The following is a 19725-nucleotide window of genomic DNA, read 5'->3' as shown; positions in this document are numbered from 1 at the left end:
AACAGCTACCAGTCTATTAATGAAGCATGATCCTTCTATTTCTGTAGAATGCAGGGGCCAAACTTCCTCTACATCTCTGACTATGCCATGAAAATTGCATTAGGATTTCTTTGTGTATATAAGCATGATATAAGAGAACATCCCTTAAAACAGGGAATAATGAGGCATGCTCTAAGTGCAGTTTAGCAGGCACTCCATCTTTGTGGAATTCCCTGCTGAGCTGCCCTAACCCCAACACTGCTAATTAACAATCAAATTGGAAAGGATACCTCATTTAAAGCAGAGCTATCTCTAGCAAGTGCAAAACATCAGACAGGAAAATGTATCTATGCAGAGATGACCTTTGTGAAGAAACCTGTATTACAAACACAGAAGCCACCTGTGAGAAAGCAAAGGTTAGGAATACCTGTTTCTGTATTTTGCTAGATTACCGAGTCCCTGCAATGTAAGTTACTGTAGAAAAGTCTCTTCACTCATCCTGTTAATGACACTTTCATTTTTACAGTATCAAGCTTTGGGGAAAAAAATAAAACAAAAACAAAAACAAACAAACAAACAAAAACCAAAAACAAAACAAAACAAACAAAAAAACAAAACCAAAAAACAAAAACAAGCTTGCAAAACTTAAGACTATTCTGTTATTAGAAGAATTTTTAAGGTTCTGGCACAAAATGAAACCACCCCTTTTCTTGATTTTATTGACTAATATTCCATCTGAAATCACATTACTATGTGAAGACACATGAAGGCATGGGTATTCTTATGCCCCAAGAATTATCTCTAGAGTTCTGTCTACTATTGATTTGTTGGTTCCTTCACTTTTAAATATTGACTTTAAGATATTGAATCTTCCAAAGCTGAAGCAGTAAAAGATCTGGACTCAGCTTCTTTGACACTGAAACAGGACTTTAACCTAGGAAGGAAGACCTCCGATCTATCAATTTGGTCTGAAAGCTTTTGATTTAAATGGTGAAAAAAAGCAAAAAGAGGAAAAAAAAAATCATAAATATTACAAATGCCTCACTTCCAACTTCAGCTCTAAGTAACAAATGGTTAAACACTGCCTATCTTCCGCTTCAATCCACCAAGCTATTAACTAATGCAACCTGCAGCGAGGAGGAGGAGAAAAATAGTTGTATGTTAAAAACTTATAGTATAAGGAGACAAGACTACTTTGGAGGTCTCAAACCTGTCTTCAGATCTGACAGAGAACCAGCAAACACCAAACTAAGTACAGGTTAGGAACACTCACTCTAATTTATGATTTACATAGTTCAGTTAAGCCCTGTAAATTGTCCCCAAGCTGCACTTAGCCTGCAGTCTTCTGTTTCTGTTTCAGAACTGAGGAACAACTTATGTACCCCAAAAGTTGACTGTTCTTCAGATACAAACGTTGCTATTAAAAGAAGATATTGCCTCTCTGTACAAGCCTTCTTTTTCCTTATAGCCTTAACTATTACAGCCTTAAAGTTATCATTATTACAGAATGGATAAAATTTATTTTTTGTGTTTATGATTGCCTCACTTAGGAGGGTCTAGTTCTCACTCGTGGCATTGCAAACTGTGCCTTGTGATTCAGCTTGAATCTCTGACATGCTGGACGGAAGCCATTTGGAAAATAGAATCCAAGAGTAGAAATTTCTTAGTCAAGTTATCAGAGCAGGCCTGAGTGAAAAAAAAAAAAAACACCAAAAAAACCCAAAACCAGACCCAAACCCATGCATTTCACATGTATTTGTTGCGTACATAAAAACTTGTCTTTCCATGAAGGTTTTATGAAGAATGGTCACAGTGAATAAAAATTCATATCTCTGAAAAAATACTACAGCCAACTCTTCATCTACATCAGGAATACTTTAAATCAGGATATTTTAAATCAATTTAGATTAACCTTTATGAACACTGAAAAAAAATCCAACCTGTCCAAAGCTGCCTGTGAAATTACAACATAAAGTTAACCCTGAATCTAGAAATCCTGTAATTATACATTTTCAGAACAGGCAGACCAGTGAGTGCACCTTTCACACATTTTAATCAACATAGAAACACACAATTATTTTAGCACACAGTGTTATCACAATTTATTTTCTGTCTCAACAAACCCTACAAGTTCTAGTATCCACCCTTTCCTCAAATTAGTAATGTTTAAAATTACCGTCTAAATCACTTTTGCTTCCAGATTAGCTAAAAGATATAGAGAACTTTTTTCCCCATTTGAGTTAATTGGTAGATAAACCAGTGAAAAGATGAACAGGAAGAAGACTGTTTTTATAGCACAGCCTGTGAATCAGAGAGGCTTCGAACTGCAAATTCAAAAAGCTTTGAGCCACGCTGTCAGAGGCACCTACAGCCGTGTGTGGATACCTTCCTGCTTGGGGCCCCACAGGACATCTACAAGGCTTGGGGACCTTGTCCTTCCCGGAACACTGCAAGAAAGAGCCCTACCAGCTGATGGCAAGAAATCTGTCTCCAAAGATGAGGTCTGGCACAGAAATAATTGGTCATTTCACAAACTTACAGTTGGTCTTTGTTTAATAAACCCAGTCAAAGTAAACTGAGAACATGCTGGGATGACATAACTTCGTTATGTGTTTAATACCCTGATGGTAATGCCATTCTTAGCACCCCAAAAGAGCTTTTCTAGTTGAATAGCAGGTTACAAAAACGGAGTTATGTATGAATAGAAAGAAAAGCCACGCCATTCCCTGTTTTCTGCATGTTAGGAAATTATTCAAATACGAATGTGAATAAATATGTTAGAGAACTGCTTAAATATATAATTACCGGTATGTATAACCCTTGCGACACAGGAACAACTGTTAGTGTTAGGTTCAAATCAAGTGCCCATCAATATTTTTGAACAACTAGTTATCAGCAAGAATAAAGCCTGCCTTGACACTGTGCTCAGTTATTTAAATCAAGTTCTGCTCATTGCGAGAAAAAAAAACCCCAACGTTAAAATTGACAACCAAGGGTTGCTATTGTAATACTATATACTTATTTTATACAGCTCATTTTGAAAAGGACTGTATTGATGATCAAAATAAAAGATAGCTTTTAGTTTTGAGAGACCAATACTCAGAAAGTTTTGGGTGCAATTTCAAGTTTAGCCACCAACTGCTCGTATGATTTGAAGAAAAAGAAATTCAGTGTTTGTGTCTTTTTTTTTTTCCCCCTATGCAAAACGTGGCTACAATTCCCACTTCTCAAAAAAGAAATAACATCTGAAGTTCTAAAACACACTGGTGATGAGGAATACAACAAAACCAAACAAACTCAGGTCATGCAGCTTTATATTCACCTCGGTGGTTGTACAGAAATCTGTAGGAGACTGATGGGAATTAAATAATAGCCTGACTGGTGGATTCAAAACATTACAGTAGCTGTGCTTGTTTTCAGTTTGCTTATCTCTAAGTGATTATGTTTATTAAAAACAAACTTACTTTCCATCCACCAGGAATTAACAGATGCCAGGGTTAACTTTTTGAGACAACAGTAGCTCCTTTTGCAAGGCTTTGTGCAGCAGGACGAAGGACACGCCGGTTCGTTACGGAGGGTTACATCCTTTCGCAGGATGCCCCCTCGTCCCCTATGTTCCCTTTCCTAAAATCTCCAGCGGAGAGCAGAGCAGGAGACTCATCAGGAAGCAGAAGTACAGCAGGGCTGGGGACACGCCATGTGCCGAAATACGCATCAACTTGTGGACACAGTACCAAGGCTTGTGTTTCCACTGGACTGGCAGTAAGGAGAGGCTAAGCAAGAGCCATTTCTGCTCAAGTCCTCCTATCTTCCCAGAAAATCTCAGATCTGACGTGGTGAGTCCCAAACACTGACAAAACGGGACAAATAGGAGTAGAAGGAAGGAAAGAGAGAAGGAGCAACAGTGCAGAAACACGTGTATTTTTTACTAGAGCATGTTGCTATTTCGGGGCAAAGGGGCCTGAGTGAAAAGATGAGACCCAGGAATAAGGGAGAGGAAGAAAGTATATGGAAGAAAAATCCAGAAACAACTGGAGATATTTGCTGGGACGAACCAATATCAGGGTCTGTGAGCGGCAGCAGTGGAAGTTCCTTCATCATGCCCATGATTTACAGAATGGCTGCTGCATTTCCCACAAGCACAGACCAGTACTTTGTTACGTGTAAAAAGTAATATTTGGGCAGGGCTATTAATCACTGCTATAGCAATTAACCACTGTTAAGGGGCCTTTTTATCTCTAATAATCTTCTTCCTGAAAGGGCATCATGCAAACCTAGCTGTGCATACAGCTACCTAATGAAAACTGGTGTAGAAACCAAACATTCAGCCCTGGACATGAATTAACTTCCTGGACAGAAACGGAATTGTCAAATGCATAAGTAAACCTCTGCTGCTTTGTAAAGCCAAAATGTTACTGATTTTTAATTAACTTCGTTTCTATTCCTGTGTGAGGAATTTGAGGCAGGTAGTAAAAGAGAAAGGTGCTGAAAGATACTACTTTGGAATCCAGCATCACATTTTAGGTCTAGGGAAAAAAAGTATTTGAACAAGGCTTTTTCTGGCACAGGAAAATTGAGTATTGTTGCTACTGGAAAATAAACCAAGCAATCTCTTACATATCTGTCAGTCCAAAACAAAGATCACTTTTATTATAGAGCAGCATCCACAAATAGGCAGATTCTATTTCTGCAACACCTACTCATAAATGAATAGCTAAACAGTGTTAACCTCAGCCAGGTTCTCCCATATATACAATGATCAAACACACTTTTTCCAGCCTGCAGCAAGGGATCAAAAGATATGATGGTTTGATGGTGTATTGATGAAAAACTGCAAGATACCAAGCTTTTTCTCCCCCTGCCCCCACCCACTTGTATACCTGTTCAACAATAAGAGTTGTGTTATGCCAAACTAAGTATGTATTTAAGGTAGAAACTACATTTCTCGTTTCAAGAATAGAAGAAATTCTACTGTACTCTTTCCTACTCATTTTTGTAATATGACTCGAGTAGCAAAGGTGCGACAGATCAGATGCCAGTATAGCTATAGCCGCATGGAAACCATTTCCTGGACACAGACACCTGAACACCACCATCTTTAAACATGGATAATGTACTCTTCAGGAGGGGGTCTGCGTAAAGGGGAGCAAACCAGATGCCTTCCAGGGAATTATGTTTCCTCCTCACCAGCTGAAAGACAAGGGGATTTTGCATTTACTAAAATATTCTGATGTATGAAGAAGCTTTTCATTCCACTTAGGTTTCATCAACATGGCAAGTTTCATCCCAAGAGGCAGGTGGATGCTGGTTTTAAAATGGATGACAATCTTGGAAATTCCTGCTAACACTAGTCACCGCTTTGACGCTACCTTGTATGGGTAAGAAGTGGAGTTGGGAAAGAGCAGCTGGTTCTTGAGGAGAAATTAACCCAAATCATGCAAACTGACAACATAGCAAAGACCCCAGAGCCATACTTGGTGTGCATTTAAACCAGTATTGCCACCCAAATGTCACTTCTTTCCAATTTTGAACACCTTCCCCAACTGTTTTCCTCCACCACTGTACCACTCCCTGGTCCATGCAATGCAAACATTTGAGTTCACAGATGATCTGAACAACCTGGATGAGGGAATCAGCCCTGGTGATATTTTACCCAGCAAAAAACCTGAAGTGACTTTTTCGGCCTCATTAATCCCTTTGATGCAGTTCACTGTGACAGCAGAAGACTTTTGCTGCTGACGAGCAAGGTGCTGTAAGGATATACCAGTGTGTAGCTAGGATGCAAGAGCCAAGACAAGTACTTTGTGGGCAGCAGTCTCTGCCTGTGTACACACCCAAACCTCCCCAGTCATCACATCAGGAGGACAAAACCACAATCTGGTCACAGCACCTGGGGATATGACTCGGTTCTCTGCCTAGGGGCTCTCACAGTGACTGTAGGTACTGCAGAACTCATCAACAGTGGTAACACAAAGCATAAAAGAGAGATACACCCACAACAAGAATGGATCCAAACATCACCAACAGGTATTATGATACCATAACAAGCAGCTTTTACCCTGTCTTTAACAAGATACAGCACTGTGAATGCTGGTAGAGTAGTCTCAATTTGCATCAGCATACACCGCTTCAACAATGGAGCTGCCAGGATAGGTGTAGCAAAACAAAACCAGGAACAGAATGCAGTGAAACGATTTTCAGTAAAGTTTTGAAGGCTTCACTTGTACAAATAAGGTCAAATAAAAAATAAATAAAGTTTCATTTAAAAGCAAATAAAGAAGCTGGGCTGGTTTAGAAAGAAAACATGACAAGCACATGTTTAACTTGCAGCGGCCAGCCACTGAGCAAAAAACGGAAAGCATTATTGCAGAAAGCATATTAAATACTAGAGCATTTGGCTTATGTTACAGTTCCCATCATCACTTTAAGAGATAGCTAATATTTTCAATTTTTTCTATTTAATGAGATCAGTAAACATATCTGCATTTCACTTGCCATAAACTGCATTATTTGTGAATAAAAGTGCATGCAAAAATTTCATAATAATTTAAAAAACATTGCTTTATTCTTTAGGAACATTTAGTGACCATTTTGCTCTAAGCTGGGCTATATAATAAACTTTTAAAAACTTTATAATGGCACTGCAGGAAACAGATTTCTGGAAAACAATAAAAAGAGTCTAGGCAATTCTTCCTGCTACACAGACTGGTGCAGGCTACCATCAGCAGCTTGACAAACTGCCCTTCCTAACACCACCATTCCTGATACCTCATCCAAACGTTAATTTCTTGGCTTGTATCTGCACTGCTTCAAAATTGTCCTTGGGCCCTGGTATGCCCAGGACATTTGTAGGGTGGGGGTTAATTCCTCATCTTAGGTTATGCCCTAAAAACCTCGTCTCCCCACACAAAAAGGAGCACAGGGGGTCGGGGAGAGGAGTACCCAAATGACCCATCCAGAGCAACAGAGCCTCTGCCACAGCCCCTGTTGGGGCTGTCACTGCAGAGCCACCAGCCCCGAGGTCTGGGGGTGACACCCATCACAGCGAGTCACCATAACCGTACAGACTGATGGGGGCTACTGCCTCGGGGGCATGAGACACATTACAGGTTGCAGGGAAGAGCCTTTGGGGATAGCTCGGGGTGGGATGGTCAGGGGAGGAACCACAGGTGGAGAAGGGAGGGATCCAGGTGGTCTGGGGAAGAACTGCCTGATCAGCACAGTCTGTCCTGAATTCTCATTAAACTCCATTTCTAAATACTTTCCTGGGTGAGGGACTCCCTATTCTGTGTGCACCGGTGTACATGGATGTCAAAGCGCCAGCAGGATGAGGCCGTTGTTGCTGTTTGCTCCCAGATACCTCCTGCAGCCAGGATGGCTGCCAGGGCTGCCACATGAATGCAGATACGGGGCGGGTGCGTGTCTGGGCGGGGGGGGGGGGGTGGGGGGGGTGGTGAAACCCAGTCAACAAACCCAGGATACAAACAAACTAGCAAAACCTCTCAATCTCCAGATTTCAAGTCAGGGGAACTAGTAGCCAAGTACAGCAGCATCCACGATCATATACTAAGGCTTATGAAAACTCATAAAGCTCATAAAACTCGAGTTAAAACTTACAGTCAGAGCTTGTCACATTCATTTGACGAGTTCCCAGTAGGCTCCCGAGGTGTTTACATGTATTTTGCTGCAGCCTGAAAGAAGAAAAATACAGTGAAAAGGATTGCAAATAGATACAGCATATAGCAGAACTGCACTACTATCAACCCTAAACGTAACCGCTTTATTTGTTAATTAATAAGCAAAACTATCGGTCTCAAGTGTTAACAATACAATGATTGAGCATCCTCCAACTCTCCAATCCTTCCTTAAAAGGACTTGGGAACCAGGAGTCCTTTCTGACCTTTTACAAAGGCCAAAAGGTTAAAATACCGCACCTCTTACAAAGCTTTCTCTGTAACACTGTACAGCCCTACTAATTAAGGCAGGTTAAAGTAACACTGTCACTTAAAGTAACACCGGGAGGGAGGTCCCACCTATCGAAAGAGCTGTGCCTCCTCAGTGCCGGCATCCGTTCTCCCAGGCCACAGCCAGGGCTGGGAGCAGGGACCTCCCGAGCACCCCGGCACACGCTCAACGCTGAGCCCTTGTGCCAGACAGACCGCTTCTCCCGCATGCGGCGGGGTGACGAGCAGACGGCCGTAGCCGTCGCCCCAGCCCCCATTGGTACAGCGTTAGTTTCTGACAGTCGTCACCATCACCGGAGAGGTGAATGATGGAGCTGGGGCCAGGCTGCCTCGGGGCAGGCCCGAAGCGACACACAATGGGCGCTCCGCACGCCTGGCCTTTGTCGACCGACGGGGATGAGGCCTGCGGCTGCGTCCTCGTCCTCCCGCAACGGTTCGGCAGCCACCGCTCCCCAACGACCTTCAGGGCGACGTGGCCCAAAACACCGCACGAGCCAGCCCGCACCTCAAGTGCCGCATCGCCCACAAGAAACGCACCGCTGTTGAAGCACTCGCGGCATCTCCCCTGGGTGATGGAACGACCACCGGAACCACCACCGACACCTCGTAACGGCAGCGCGGACGCAGGCAGAGCCGCGGGTGGCCTTGCGACACGCTGTGCCGCGAGAAAGGGGAGAGACGAAGTCTCTCTGCCCCAGGGTAATGATTTCTGTTTGCTCTTTATTACCGCTGACGACATTTTTCCCCTCACGATTCGGCTTTCTGCCCTTCAAGCCCGGGAGCCCACCCTGCTCCTTTCCGAGCCCCTCTGTGTGAACCGGCGCCCGCCCCGCCTTCCCCGGACGCCGGAAAGGCGGGGGGGGGGAACTCTTCGCAAAGGAGAAAGGGCTTTTGCAGGACCTCGGCCGGGGCTGGGCCGCTGCGTGTGCGCCGGGCCTGCTCACGGGCCGCCCGGCCCCGCTACCCGCGGACGGCGCACTCCCACCCCTCACCTGCCGGGGCGGGGGCGGCACCAGCCGTGCTGCGCGGCCGGGCGGGGGCGGCGCCGCCGTGTAACCGGAGCCGCGGCCCCGGGGGCCGGAGGGTCCCGTCACCGCCACCGCCGCCTCCCCTCTCGTGGGCCGGGGGCGGCGGCCGTGCCGTGGACAGGTATAGGGACAGGGCCGGGGCGGCCCCTCCCCTCCTCCTGCGCGGCGGGGCCGGCCCGGCGAACTGGGGGAACCCGTTTGTCCGGTCTGACGGCGGTTCCGCCGGGGAGGCCGGGCGGGAGCGGGGCCGTCGGAGGCATGAGAGAGCCCTGAGCGAGCGAGCGAGCGGCGCCGGGACCCGCGCCCACAGGTGCTGCCGGCGGGCGGGCTGGGTCCGCGCCGCTGCCGGGAACCGGGCGCTGCCTCCGCCGGCTGCGCCCGCCGAGGAGCGGCGGCTCCTGCCGGAACTGGGGCGCTTGCGTGCCAGGGGAGCGGGGCCGGTCCCCAGCCGCCCCCGCGGGGCAAGCCCCGGGTATCTCCCGCCGCCGCGCGGGTTTGCGGCCGCGCCGGCAGCAGAGTCCGGCGAGGCGGGCCGCCGTGCGGGGGAGCGCGGGCGCGGCGGGGCCGGGGGAGCGAAGCCCTGGAGCGGCTGCGCCGGCTGGGGCGCACAGCGGGGCGTCGTCCGGCAGGTACGTCGGCCCCGTCGAGGCAGCCCGGCCGCCCCGGAGAAGCGCTCGGTGGCGGGTCGGGGCCGGGGTCTGGCGGGGCAGAGCTCTGTCACAAACCGCCCCCGCCGCCTCCTCCTCCCGCACCCGTGCCACGGGAGAGGTCAGAGCTGGCGCCAGCGCGGCCCCGAAACGGTTCTCGGACTATCACCTCCTTAATCTGGAGCCTGGTGGGGTTTTGTTGGGAGGTTTGGAAGCTGAAAGGCCTCGGATCTGCTGGTTGGGGCTGAGGGTGTGAAGGCGGCGATGGCCCTGCCTCACGGGGCGGACGCTGTTTGCCCGGGCGGGGCCGGACCCTGAGGGAGCTCGTTTTCCATTGGACTGGGGAGGTCCAGTCGCGCAATGAATATTTACACAATTAAATACTCATTTGGAGAGGAGCGGCTTCGTCAGGGGACCCGCGAGGGCCCTTCCGCCAGGTGAGGCCTTTGCTCGTGCCCTGCCTGGCCGGCGGGGCCGGTACCGACTGGTCTGCCGTCGTGAGGGGCTCTTCTCACCTTCTCACCCTGAGGGACAGCACGTTTCGGTGGCGTCGATCTAAAAAACCCTCTCGGTGATTTGGGTCTCTCTCTCGCTTCCACCCAAAGAGATGCGTGTCAGTTGATCATCAGCCTGACCCCAGAGTCTCCCCGGTCTGAAGCTTTGGGTTAAGGGAAGAACACATGTTTGCTGGGAGGTAAGGCACAGGGGAACAAATGCTGCTTTTCTCCCTGAGCTCTGGCAGATACCGGCGTTTTACTGACTGGCTTTTGTGGCCTTGGGCTAGTTGCTCTGCTTCTGGCTTCCCCCCCTCCCCCCTTATATAAATGAGGAAAATAGTTTTCATGGTTGCGGGGTGATTACTCAATAGGCGATGTTTATACAGCCTTTAGAACAGTAATAGGTGTCCATATTAAGGTACCGTCACAATTCTGCAACAGAAAACACTGGAAAGGTTACTTGGGAGGTCAGTCACTCACTTGGGAGATGAAAAGCATTTTTTTGACCCCCCCCCCCCAAAAATCAGTATCTTGGTCATGTTTCCTACTGCTTTGTGTCTATAGATTAAATAGCATCCCTTCTCTTAAGAGTCTGAATGGAACTGTGTTAAATGGAGCAGCTAATGAAGCATTTCACCACTGGCTTGAATGTCAGCAGAAACGTTTTGAAACTGAAGAAGGCATACTGTACAGGGTGCTTCTGGCAGTAAATAGTTTCTGGTAATGAGTAACAGTGCGGTGTCTTTTTATCTTGTGTGTGTGGTGGGGGGTCTGGATGTAAATGGCTGAAGAGTGCCCTGGGCCAGTCAGTGGGATGTACAGCTAACCTGGTCCTTGTACAGTCCCTACCTCTGTAACTGCTGCTAGAGTCCTTGGGCTTAACTTCCTGCATAAGTAAATGTCTCTACTGGCTCAGATTTGCTCACAATTTTCTGTTTGGTTCTGATTTTTTATTTGTCTTTCTCTTCAAAGTCTGGTTCAGGTGTCAAGTGGTATTTGGTCATTTTGTGTTTTTCCTTGTCAGCTTCTGCATTGCTGTTACTGACATTCACATTAGAGTGTGGTTGCTTTTGTATCTGTCTTGGACCTGTATTTGTCTCTCTGTTGACTTGTAGGTATCATAAAGATTATTTTCGGTAACTTCTAAACTGTTCTATTCATTTAATTCTCCCTTGTGAGACAGCCTGTGAATGTTCAAGTCCCTTGCTTTGCAGTTTGTGATGGTGAATTCAGAAAGCCACTTGCTCACTTGGAATTAAAACCCTCTATTTAAATCACCTAGAACTTATTTTCTGTGCTCTTGTTGTTGTGGCTTTTATTTTGATGGCATAGGTAATCATATTGGGCCTGACTCTAAGGTATTACCTGCTTTTAAATATGGGAAGGGGTTTGATTGATTTTTTTTTTTTTTTTTTTTTTTTTTTTTTTTTTTTTTTAAATTATGAGGGGGTTTGTTCTCTCTTGGCTGTTTCCTTTATCTGGCCTCTGTTAAATGAGATACTTTGTGTAGATGTGATTGAATGCAGGATATTAGCCAGGAGCTTCTGAAACCTAACCCTGGCTTTGTCTGTGACTTACTGTATGGCCTTGGGCAAATCACTTAACCTCTCTGTGTTTCTGTACTTGTCAGGGGTGAAGAACATGATTCTCGTTATATCCGTAGGAGAGTGATGGTGCATGTGCTCTCAACCCTGCTTTGAAGACACTGTGCTCTGTGACAGAGCACTGCTGCTGCACCTTTGCTTTTCGGCAAGCTTACAAAATTATTCTGTAACGTGTAGTGCTGTGTTTAGTGCTGTGTTCATATATAAATTAGAAATATATTTTTAATTTGATAGTAGAGACAGACAATTTCAGCACGTTCCTGGATGCTTTTGTTTGCAAAATGGTGTACAGTTATGCACAGGGAGATGTAAACAAAAGCAACATCTAAAGGAAAAAACAAGGAGGGGCGGAAGAATAAGCAGTGTAGAGAAAACAGGAAACAAATCAAGGAAAGAACCAGGTCATTTGCCAAAGTGACTTTCTGCCTGAGAGGAGGAAGAGGAGGTAGCATGAAAGGGTTTGGAGAACTAACCAGAAATCTGTTTTTGTTAAGAAAGTTTTGCAAGACAAGTTAATTTCACTATTTGCATAAAAGAAATTTTCTTTTGTTATTGCATGCACATAGTCTCATGAGGTGGAAGGCAGCCAAGAAACCATTTTCTAACATTGTTTCGTTACAGATGGAGCCTAATTTAAAGTCCAAAACAGGGGATTCTTCCTGAGCAGCTGGTGGTCTCTGTGTGCTGACGGTACGAGCGTTTCAAGCTACGTCTGTAATGCAGTCTCTTGGTTCAGTCACAAACTGCGTTGGATAAAGGTCAGTTTAGGAAAATATCTTTAGTGTCAGTTTTAGATGCTGAGAGAAAAAGTGTATTGCTGTGTAATCTCCAACCTTGTTAGCAGGAAGTAACCTTTATTTTTTACAGTTTAAAATACCTGCTGGTTTTGATGGGGGAGGGTAATATCTAGGAAAATAACTCTGAAGTTCCAAAAATTTTCCACACCAAACAATGCAGTTTGGGTGCAGAAAAATAATTATTTTTTCCTTTATTAAAACAAAGATATGCTGTTTTATAACATGAACCTTGAGAGGCAACGTAATGATCTCTGTAAAAGGCAGGTTGAAACCCCTTCAGAGTACACTTGAATTTACAGCTTGAACAAAGGTTACCAACTTTATTATCTTCTGCAAAGATAACTTGTCTTGACTTGGACTTTAAATGATGGAAAGTCTGCATATCTGTTAATGAGAAATCCTAGTGCAGATAACGGGTAAAATTATTATTTTGTTTCTGCAAGTGGCCCATATTCAACCACCCTCGCTTAGCCTCAGGCAACTTGGACTGTAGGCTATGGGTCTCTCTTTGCTGTTACTATTTTCTGTTAAATTGTTGGTGACTAGTTAATCTCTTCCTTGTGTAGAGTCCTGTTGGCTCATAGTGATCAATTCACTTATATTGTAATGTCCTTCATATTCATTTTCATACATAGCAATCTTAACATTTTAATAGGTAGCTATATTGGTGAGTACACAATGGCTACTAGTTTAATTCTAGTGCTTCCTCTATGAGGAAGGTGTGTTGTTTTGGTTTTTAAATGAGGTGCTTTTCTCCAGTTGATGTGATCATGCAGAACTGAGATGGGAAGCATTAGGAGTGAAGGCATTTGGAAGCTGGTGCTTTTTTTTCAGCACTTTTTTTCTGCTGATGCTGTGCTTTTTATTCCCCCCCCCCCCCCCCCCCCCCAAGATTGGTCTTGGACATCCGTCAACAGTACAAAACTGTACTCCCTCTTTCTGGTCACCCCTCTCCAGAGGGTTTTAGGGTTTTGGTATCTCAGCTTGTTTGGGTCTTCAGTATGTTCATTGGAGAAACTGTCACTTGCCTTCAAGTTTGGAAAGAATAGCTCTTGGAGAAAGTAAAATTTCACAGAGCTTGGTGGTACCAAAGTGTTACATTTTTACACTGGTGTTTACCTCCTGATGGTGCAGGTAATTAGGGTCATTATGGCATCCAAGGAGGGACTGGAGTTGATTCCTTGTAAAAGAAAGATCTGTGGATATTACAAGGTTGGCTGTGTATGATGCCAATAAAAAAACCTCTTTGAGCTGGAAGTAGTCCAGTTTGGTAAGTCCTTGATCCTTGCAGTTGAAAAGCTATAGCTGAAACACCTTTTTGGAAACACCTTTTTTAATGAGTGGTTGCCCTCAGCACATTATACGAGGCTGGGTGTGCATGTTTCCTATTGCAGTACAAACTGAAAGAGACGCCATAGCTGTCTCCCAGTACTGTGCCAAGGCATTTCTTCGTGGCAGAATAGCCTCATTCTAGTACCCATGTTTTGCCAAAGCAGTTTGTTTATATAGTGGGAAATAACGGTGCAGGTTTGCTTATGTCTTTATTTCTCCAGCATCCTTAATCGGTACAATTATGGCACTTCTCTTTGCCCGCTTCAAGCATGGGTAAGTTGATAAACATAAAGTTTCGAGTGAGTCACTGTGGGCTTATGGCGCCTTAGCATATATCTGCTAACACGCAGCTCTCCATCAGTAGTCTGCACTGTGGTATTCCCACATTTTTATCCTGGCACTAAAATTTCAAAATTGGTGGTAAGGGGTGATAAGGAGAAATCATTTATTCACTAGAATTTAACCATCTTCATGTCATCTTCCTCTGGTGGATATTAATGCTGATGTTATTGCGCATTCTCTGTTAGTGTACAGATTGTGCAAGATGCGTTATTTCTAATCAATAGATACAACAAGATGTTAACTTTATGACGCTAACGCTTGTGGAAAGTGAAATGAACCTCTGCTATTCAGACTAAATTCTAAGTAACCTCTGCACAATTTGTGGTCACAAATTGCTTGAGGTGACCTTTTTCATAAATGTTTTCTGCGAGATGAGGTACTATTGTGAATCAAAATATATATACTTCATATTTAAAAATTGTGTGTGTATTTATACGTGCATATGTGTATAAACTTGGGGATGGGTGAACGACAGCAATAGATGCTGTCTACAGCCAAGACAACAATACAACCAAGGTGACTCATATGAGACCTGTTGCTTACAAAACAGGTTCCCCAAGGGTTTCTCATGTTGCAATAATAGCCTGAGTCTCCAAAAGCGCTGTTTGAATCTTGTGGTTCTGTTGTGTGGTCAAGATCTCGGACTCATCAGGTATGACATGTGTTCTGGTGTCCTGGGATTTGTAGGTGCACTACTTCACCGTGAGCATTTTATCTGTAGCCATATTTTAATCGGTCGAGTTTTAACCTTTTTTTGGTGGGAGTTCTGAGTCACCTCATGTTAGGCATGTGTTGGCAGTTTCAAGGTGTGAACCTTCTCCAAGGTCACAGTGCAATGAAGAACGTGGGTAGGGTTAGGAGTTTGTTTCTCGTACTATCTCGGTTTTGATTAGCTTATGCTCTCAAGTGTGGTTTGAGCATACTTATTTTAGAAAAGCATGCCTGACCCAGAATGTTGTTACTGTACATGGAATAGTTGAGCTGTGGGAGCTCTGACAGATGAGCAAACCTCTGCTTATTTCCTCAGCTCTGATGTATTTCCACTGGAGCAGTTTGTCTGTAAGCTGACCCATTTGCAATGCATGGTGTAAGCGTTCAGCAGTTCTGTTTTCCTGAAGCAACACTGGGAACTGGGGTGTGCCTCTACATCAGCTGCCAGGAACCTAATTGTCTGCAATGTCTGGGCAGAGTCTGCCTGTCAGTTGTACCAAGCACCAAGCCATGCCATTTCTGATAGTCATTGGGAGCACTTCGGATGATACTAAAGGGCACACACGGCATATGATATGTTCTGAATTACAAGCTATGTTTTTTTGCCTAATGCAAAGTGTACTTGGTTGGCCTAGAGGAGTTGAGGCTTCAGCTTTGGGATTCAGTTTGCCCCACTTCTAATGTACTACGTTGATGGTACTTGATGGAGACTGCCTCAGATGAGCAAGAGCATGCCGCCAGTCACAGGTGACTTAAAATAGGTATCTAAACTCTTGTGGTTGCCTTTCTCCGAGGCAAGTGTGTTTCAGAACAAATGACTGACAGAAATCGTTCCCCTTGAAGATGTAGTTTTGGGTGTGTTCAATTATTTTAAAGTAGTCATTCAATGAAGTAAATATAACTGTTATGTATGAAGTAGCTGTATAAATTGATGACCTTAAAGCATGTAATTTGCATGGCAATCTAATTGAAGCTTAGTAGTGTTTGGAACAAAGGTTATTTCCTTGGCCTGTTTGTGCTGATTCATGCTATTTCGAGTAACTACTTCATTTTTCTTAAAACATCATAAAGATTAGCTAGAAGGTTTGAGTTGTTTAGAAGATACCTCTATCTGCCTGTCCAAGCACTTGTTACCAGTAAAATTTCATACCTGTTTTGAGTCATATGTGATATGTCTCTTATACTTTGGAAGCAAACCTAGTTTTATTATTTGCCCATTCCCTTGTAGAAGCTCTTGTTACAGGTAGATTAGTTGATTAATACATTTTTAATGAAGGACGATACTCTATTAAAGCTTTTGGCTGGGATCACTGAAGTGAGAATAGAAATGCAATATCCTCCCATCGAAGGACTTCAGTTCTGACTGCTGCTTTGTGAGGATTAAATAGCGAGCAAGAACTGTAGAAGCATTAACTGAACCCGTGTTACCAATTTGATGGTTATCAGGCTGGGAGATGGACTGCCATGCAGTGTCCCAAGGTAACAGTTCTTTTGGAGATGTTGTAATGCTCACCTACAGCTATTATGTCATTTGTTGTTTATACCAGCTGGTGGAAAATTAGGTGGCAACTGTAGGAATTTCACCTTACAAATAAAACAAATGGTATTTTGTTTTCTCCTTGATATTACAGATTCCTCTGAGAATTTGCGTGGTGAGAAGCTGGGCTCCTGGTGTGGTTTACTACCCCTTCCTCTGTTTTTCATGGTATAAAAACATCTTGCGTTTAAGCAACTGCATTGGATGTATTCATCTTATGCCCTAAAAATAGCAATAGCTAATAATAGCCATGTCAATTGCTGCCACCAGCTGAAAAAAAAAAATCTTTCCATGTTGACTGGATGAACCATCCATATGCTTTGAATTGTGCTGCTCAATGCCTCTGTTCTGTTTTAAGCCAATTTTTTTCCGTTTGAAGTCCACTGCAGTCTTTTTAGATCAAGAATGCTAGTCCTAAGACAAAAAGCACGCACCTCTGGGTACTTCCTGCTTTGCTGTGTAAAGCAGAGCCTCTTTTTTCTGAAGGACTCTGTTCCTCCAAGTTCTGTTGAATTTGCTGGTTTTGCTAGTAGTGTGAAGAGGTGGGGATTACCCCAGTCATGTCTCGGTGTGCCCTACCTAGCTGTTTCAGAGCTCAGTTTCAGTTTCTAACAGTCAGGTTTACAAAATGGTCATCTGGATTAAATACTTTGCTTTATATCTGCGTTGTCAGAAAGGATGGATAATCGATCCTTAGGAAGTGGTTGTTTTGTTTTGTGCGCCCAGGACTTGATATTGATGACCAGGTTATTTTAAAAGAAACAAAACTGCAACCTTGCCCAAGAGTAGCTCGTGAGCTGTCTTTTCAATTACAAACTTAAGTTCTCAGACATTGTTAGAGCTGTTCTTTAAACGTGTGCCCATGGATGAAAAATTGTTCTTAAACCTATCAGTGTATAAACTGGGGTATAGACTTGAGTCTCTTAAATACAGGTGTCTGCTTTGATAGAGCCTTCAAAGTACTCTGTGGGCTCTGATTTCTTTTTTGGTTGTTTGGATTGCAGTCCTACAAATGTCTGTGCAGTTGCTCTATTTACCTAACAGGCTGTCTTGGTTTCATGCTCCCTTTTTAGCTTAAAATCTCAGTTACTGGCAAGATGAGCAATGTGTTACAGCTGAAGATGACAGAATAATAACTTCTGTCTCTTGGGGGAAAATCTAACTGGAGTAATCATGCATCTGCTAGAAAGTCCTTGGGGGGGAAACCCCCACCCCAGAGATTAACGTTAGGCATAGTATTCTAGCTGCAGTTTTGGAAATGCATATTCAGTCCTCCTGCGAGTAGGTTGTGTTTTTCAATGTTTCTTTCTCCAGTAACACATAGTGAAGAAATAAATCTAGTAAGTATAGGAAAGGTTTTAAAAACATGCAAGTTGGTGAACATGGATATTGTACGTGGCTGGAAAAATTTCAAAAATTTTTTTTTTTTTTTTACTGTTACTCTATTGCAACACTATTCCTGCTGACAAGCAAAACAAGTATCATTTGACTAGTTCATTGTTGGAGCTCCAAGTAGAGTACTGGCTTTAAAACGTTTAATGGAGTTTCCCAAGTGAGATTGAAATATGTTCTCATTTTATTGAACAGGACATTGGTGTTACCGTGTTTTATAACTATGGTTTTGCTGTTTATTGGAGAAGACTATTTCCCTATTGGTTTGGCAAAATGCGTTTCCTTGTTTCACAACAATATGAAGCCTGACAGCTTTATAGTTGGATTACATTGTTAAGGGCTCGGCAGATGATCACGATTCAACAAATACCGAGTTGGTGCAGCTATGGAAGTTTCAGTATTTGCCTTCTGCCTGCCAAGGATCCTCTTGACAGATGCCCAGGAAATACTTTGTTCAGGGACATACTGAGGCAGGAAGCTTGTTCGCATTCACCTGTTTTTTGCTTTGGTTTGGTTTGGGTTTTTTGTTTGTTTGGGTTTTTTAATACGTAGTGATGGCTCTTGTAATCTTTCTAGAGTCAAGATACATGGGACAAAACCGAAATATCTGAGGATCAGGCTTTTAATTTATTTACTTTTTTTAATACATAGTTAAATATCAGTGAAACATCTTGATGTAGCTTTTTTGTCCTATTTTAATTCCAGAGACCTGAAGTAGTTCAGAAAGGTCTCTGAGCTTGCTTTTTGTACTATTTGAGTTTGTTTTATGATTCTTGCTTAAAATATTGATGATGTTATGTTCTAAAACAACAGTCTGTGGCAAGGTTTGGGAAATTGTTGTACTAGGGTACTGCATGAATGTGTGAGATTGTTGTGCAGAGCAACATGCTAAGGAGACCATGGCAGTCTGTAGGCTGTACACAGGTTGTGAAGGGACCGATGACTGACAGGTATGTAATTGTTAGGTTTGTTCTGCTTCACATCGTAGGTTTTTATATCCACAATAAATAAAAATAACAAATTTAGTAGCATTTTAATTCTTTTACTATACATATGCCTTGTTCTAGATGGATCTGTAACTTTGTTTTAGGGCCACTTTAAGTGACTATCTGATTTGCGGCATTAAAGTTATGCTCTCTGTGACCCCAAGTTCTTGCAACAGTGTCATACACAGTGACTCTCCAGAGGAAAATTTAGAGTAAGATTTTTTTTGTTGTTGTCATTTACCGCCTTCAATAAATGCAGTAAATGTGGTTTTTTAGTTAGGTTGTTTTTTTTTTTTTTTTACAAGGTTTCTGTTATTCCCAGTTAGCTGGTACTTGCCACGAGGCATGAGCAGACACAAATCCTGAGTGATCAAAGCACTGTGGAATTTACACCAGAGTTTTCTGTGCTTTTAGTAAATAAAGTCAGGCAGATATAATTAAACTTGTGTTTAATACTATTTTCCTCTCCTTTACCTCCCCATACATCAACCCTGCTGTTGGATCAGCTTAATTTTCTAAGATAAGGAGACTGTTAGCCTGGTTTATGCCTGCTATGCCAGAACTGGGAGCTGACAATTGCTTCCCACCGGCCTGGGGAAGTATGGCCACCCCAGTCGGTGCCCGCCTGGGCTCGGAGCTGACCCCAGCCTCGCCAAGGGAGACAGTCTTTGTTGCTGCACTGGCCATCTCACTGCAAGCAAGGTTAAAGCAGCTCAGTTCAAGTTGTTGGTGCTCTGCATGCCTGCTCTCCAGAGGCTGGCTGATACTGGTGGATGGTTGCAGGGTTGCTGGCTACTGAGCAGCTGGGGAAACGTCTTGATTTCTTCTAATGCTTTCTCTAGACTGAAGTTTTGTTTAATGTAAGGGTTTCTGCTTTTGTGACTTATCTGAAATGGAGTGAAAGCCCCT

At 43.8% G+C, this 19725-nt stretch overlaps 1 protein-coding gene across 10 annotated transcripts in view; it reads left to right on the top strand.

Moving 5' to 3' along the window:
- The first annotated feature begins 9050 nt into the window (after window positions 1–9050).
- ATP8B1 (ATPase phospholipid transporting 8B1) overlaps window positions 9051–19725 on the top strand; it is a 45419-nt gene continuing 34744 nt past the window's right edge. The window contains exons 1-5 of one of the 10 annotated variants that reach the window (XM_030004328.2): window positions 9052–9281; window positions 10015–10055; window positions 10224–10312; window positions 11746–11885; window positions 12341–12477. The gene's annotated coding sequence lies outside the window, so the exon portion shown is untranslated. The other 9 variants (XM_030004329.2, XM_030004327.2, XM_030004330.1 and 6 more) reach the window with 9 other exon arrangements.

The sequence above is a fragment of the Aquila chrysaetos genome, chromosome Z (assembly GCF_900496995.4).
Source record: "Aquila chrysaetos chrysaetos chromosome Z, bAquChr1.4, whole genome shotgun sequence".
Taxonomy (NCBI): Eukaryota; Metazoa; Chordata; class Aves; order Accipitriformes; family Accipitridae; genus Aquila; species Aquila chrysaetos.
The sequence above is the reverse complement of the archived record's forward strand: the minus strand, read 5'-3'. Positions and strand labels throughout refer to the sequence as shown.